This window comes from Pseudorca crassidens, chromosome 17 (assembly GCF_039906515.1).
Source record: "Pseudorca crassidens isolate mPseCra1 chromosome 17, mPseCra1.hap1, whole genome shotgun sequence".
Taxonomy (NCBI): domain Eukaryota; kingdom Metazoa; phylum Chordata; class Mammalia; order Artiodactyla; family Delphinidae; genus Pseudorca; species Pseudorca crassidens.
Window position 1 is genome coordinate 819,800 of NC_090312.1, and position 4,553 is coordinate 824,352.

The window sequence follows — 4,553 nt, forward strand, 5'->3', positions numbered from 1 at the left end:
CCATGTCCTCGGTGCTCACGGAGCCTCCACACTAGACCCCTGTGCCCCTCCGCTCTCCCATCTCCTCGGTGCTCACGGGGCCTCCACACTAGACCCCTGTGCCCCTCTGCGGAGGTGGGCTGCACCCTGCTCTTCTGCCTGCTGCCTGCTTTGTTGTGTATTCAGGCTTGGTTCCCCAAGCTGGGCACTCCTCCAAGAGTGGGGACCAGCTCCCTCACTTAAGTGGGGCTCTCTGAGAGCAGAGATCACCTCGCCCTCGTCCCTCAGACTGCAGCGTGAGAGATCTCGCTCACCTCTGCCCCTTCACCTCCTTTACAGCTCTGAAACACCAAAAGAGGGAGGTGGGCCTTGGGTTTCCACTGGCTCTGCTTTAGAGCATCATGGCTTTCTGTTCCATACGGGAGGAGGGGGACTCAGAGGGCCCCGTCAGTGGGGCGACTTTGGTTAAGTCCCTGGTTTCTTGCTGCATAGACGAGGCTGGGGTGCGAGGAGACACCGTCGGGCTCTGTGAGGTCCCTGGCTGGCCAGACCCGAGCCCCGCGACAGTGTGCTACCTCTTTCCACCAGCAGGAGGGGACCGTTCCCTCCAGCTTTTCTTCCTGTGGGGATGCGACAGAGTGGGGGCGGGGAGGGAGGCAAGGAGTGTAGTGTAGGGTCACAGTAGGTAAAGCGAGATCTAGGCCTGGGACCGTCGGCAGGGAGCGCCACCTCTCTCCGCAGGGAGTCCGGTGCAGGGGAGGTCGGGGTGGGGGGAACATTTCGGGGCCTGGGTCCCCTGGACAGAAGACTGGAGGAGGGAGGCCATGCATCCCAAGGCAACAGTTACCCGCGACGCGGCGGGACATGTTCCTTCTCTACCCTGACAGGGAACCCCGTCCTCCCAGCTGGGAGGACAAGGTTTTTGGAAACACTGCTGCCTGCTCAGATATGCGCGCCACCCTGGTGCGGCCAGACCCCGGAATTCGCTTGCAGTGGAACTGGGGGAGGCAGCCGAGCTGGGTTAACTGCACAGATGGGGACAGCTCCCAGCTCCCTCCTCCAGTCCCCAAATGGACCACCCTGGGATTCCAGGAAATCCCGGAGGGATATACCAAAACGAAAGGGAGAGGGAGTAATAAAACTAGCTTTCTCTTTCCCGACCCCCCCCCGACCCCCCCCCGCCCGGGTGCCCTCTGCAGGCCACGTCCTCAGCACCTGTTGCAGGTGTAGGCACACTTCGGTGGAGGTTTCCCAGGGCACCACCCTGGCGCGGAAGGAGCTGGACTCGGCCTTCTGCGCCTCCTGCGTAAGGCGGTGCATGCGTAGCGGTGGCGCAGGAAGGCCACGTCGCCGCCTGCCAGCAGCCCCATGGGGCAGAAGTCGTTGGCGCCGCCGCTCACGTAGAAAAGGCGCTCGAAGTGCACGCCGTCGTGGGCCCGCTCGCGCAGGTAGTCGCTGAGCACCTTGTGCTTGCACATGTTGGCGGGGTAGCGAGCGCAGCTGTGCGCGTGGAAGGGCCGCAGCGCCAGCAGCCCCCAAGGGTCGCGTCCCGACGGGTTGCTGAAGATGCGCCGGAACAGGCCGTGGTGGCCGGCGGCGCGCAGCGCACTCTCCACGCCAAAGGTGTTGGCGTCTGAGATGAGAATAGCCTCAAAGCAGGCGCCCTGCTTGGCCACAAACTGCAGCAGCTCGCCCATGCCGGGCGACGGGGGGATGGCCTCGTAGATGGCGCGCAGGTCCCGCGGCCGCACGCCCTACTCGCCCAGGTACTGGAAGACGCGCTGCATGTACTCGTTGTAGAAGCCCTCGCGCTAGGTGGCACGCAGGCTCTCAGGCAGCCGCTGGCCCGCCGCGGCCCGCGCACGACAGACTCGTCGCTGTTTTCGTCCACGATGGTCTCGTCAAAGTCGAAGGTCAGGAGGAAGCGCGGCACGCCCGGCGCAGCCATCCCGCTGTCCTCTACCAGCTTTGTCCTGGGCGAGCGAATCCTTTTGTGGTCACCAAAAAGAGTCCCTCCGAGGAAAGGGGGACAGGACCTCTGAGCTTCACCTTCAGGGTGGGGAGCGGCGGCTGCAGAGGTCTGTCCTGGCTGAGTTTGGAGTGTAAAGAGTGGGAGAGCGCCTCGCTGAGGTATTTGGGCGCAGGATGGAGCAAGGGGTGCTTACGGGAATTGGAGGGGACGCTGTGTCTTATCCATCCCCGGATTTCTGGGCTCCGGCTCTCACGAGTCCCTCCAGTCCAGAGGGTCCGTGAATGATGTGCATGTGGGCCATTCCCTCCACTTGCCCCCCATCCCCATGTTATGTATTTTTAACCACAATAAAAAAAATGAATGAAGCACTGATAATACATGTTACAACATGGATAAACATTGAAAACATTCTAAGTCAAAGAAGTCATACTGAAAAGGCCACTCATATCACAATCATCTTGTGTGCTTTAAATCCACAGCAGTTTTGAAAATGAGGGGATGGGACTTCCCTGGTGGTCCAGTGGTTAAGACTCTGCGCTCCCAATGTAGGGGGCACAGGTTCGATCCTTGGTCGGGGAACTAAAATCCCGCTTGCACAGCATGGCCAAAAAATAAAATAAAATAAAATAAACGTCATTGGCCTGGTTTTGGGTCATAGCATCGCCCTTGAACCATCAGAGCACCCATAAGGTGTACCATGGGATTGGCTAGATGTGGATCATACGCCCATCTTCAAGGTGGGTGGAACGTAGCATCAGCCCTCTGGAACTGTTTGGACTGGAAACAGGTAAGAAGTGCCCAGAGGAAAGCTGAGGTTCTGGACTTTGGCATGAGAACAGATGCTGGCTTGGGGAAAGCAGCAGATTCAATTGCCCAGCAGCATGGTCAGCTCAGTAATTGGCCACAGAGGCTTGACGGGGACCAGACTGGCCTGAGCTGGAGGACCACAGATGCCTGCCTGTGTGGTCAGAGGTCAAGGGCTGTCCTGAGACTTGATGTCTGTTGATGCCCACTCAGATGGGACAAAGGATGCCTGCAGTCCCAGGAGGGCCCCACCAGCCCTCAGGAGGCAGCATCTGGGGGCTGGTAGGTCGCTGCACCAAGTTCTGTATAAATTCATAACATGACCATGGAGTGACCTCAGCCAGGCCTGTGCTGGACCGGGGCTGCCCAGGCCAAGTGGGGCCAGCACTACTCTTTCCAGTTCAGATGGTAGGAGGAAACCCTGTGGACTTCTGAGGCCCTAACAACTGTTGACTGAGGTTGAGTTGGATTTGAAACAGTCAGTGACCGGAGCAGACATTTCATTCTTCTGCTATCAGGTTCCAGGACGGGGGGTAGATAACCAGCGGTCCAGGTGAACCCCACACTCATGAGTGACCCAGGGCAAGTCCTGTCCATCCTAGAGGACTCAGAGGTGTGGGGTTAGGGGGGTCGTGGGCCAGTTATGCTTAACACTAACCCACTAACCCTAATGCCCAAATCTCTACTGTTAACTCCCTAACCCTAACCTCCTAGTCTCTAAACCTAAACCCTAATACTCCTAACCCCTAGCCCCTATATACTCGACCTTGCCCTGTAAACTCCTAACCCTTACCCTGACCCTGACTCAGACAATCTAACCTAACCCTCTAACCCTGACCCTCTAGCCTGCATCCTTTAACTCTAATCCCTCCAAACCTCATCCTCTTTTTTTGTTGTTTTTTTGTTGCACCTGGTCTTTAGTTGCAGCAGGCAGGCTCCTTAGTCGTGGCTCGTGGGCTCCTTAGTTACAGCTTGCCAACTCCTTAGTTGTGGCATGCGGTCTCCCTAGTTGTGGCATGCAAACTCTTAGTTGTGGCATGAATGTGGGATCTAGGGCCCTGACCAGGGATTTGACCCAGGCCCCCTGCACTGGAAGCACGGAGTCCTATCCACTGCGCCACCAGGGAAGCCCTTCATCCTCTTAATGTACCCTCTAATTCTGCCCCTGAGCCTCTAACCCTGACCCTGACCCTACATTCTAACCCTGAGCCCTGAGCCTGAATTTCTATCCTTACTCCTGACCCTCTAACTCTGAACCTTACTCTACTCCTAACCCTAACCTCTGAGCCTGACCATGATCCTACACCACCCTTAACCCTAATCCGAATATGGGTCCATATTAGAACAGATTGAAAATTTGAACCCTACTCCAATCCCTTTTCCCTGTGTAATCAGAACCATAATTTTCATTTTTGGCTGAAACCTAAGCCTGTTCAATTATGCCTTTTCTAAATGAACTCTAATATACAGTAAACTGAACAAAACCTTAGTTCTTATACCCACATAACCCTACACTGTTAGTGGTTATATAGACAAACCCTTTGCCTGTAACCTAACCCTAACCTCTAATTCCTAACCCCAACTCTAACTTACATCCCAACCTCAACCCCAAACCTAACTCTAACCTCTAACCATTAACCCACCCAACACAGCCACCCCAAACCTCAGCCAATGCCTGCTCAACTCCCAAACTGTATTCCTAACCCTAAAACAACCACATCCCCCATGAGTCCTTATCCTGGCTCCTCCAGCCACAAGCCTACCCTGATCCTCACCATGACGCTGGGCCTAATCCACC

General features: G+C 56.3%; 1 pseudogene; it reads right to left on the reverse strand.

The window, feature by feature from the left end:
• Nucleotides 1–370: 370 nt before the first annotated feature.
• Nucleotides 371–1,927, reverse strand: LOC137210690 (phosphoethanolamine/phosphocholine phosphatase-like; annotated as a pseudogene).
• Between the last annotated feature and the right edge of the window lie 2,626 nt (nt 1,928–4,553).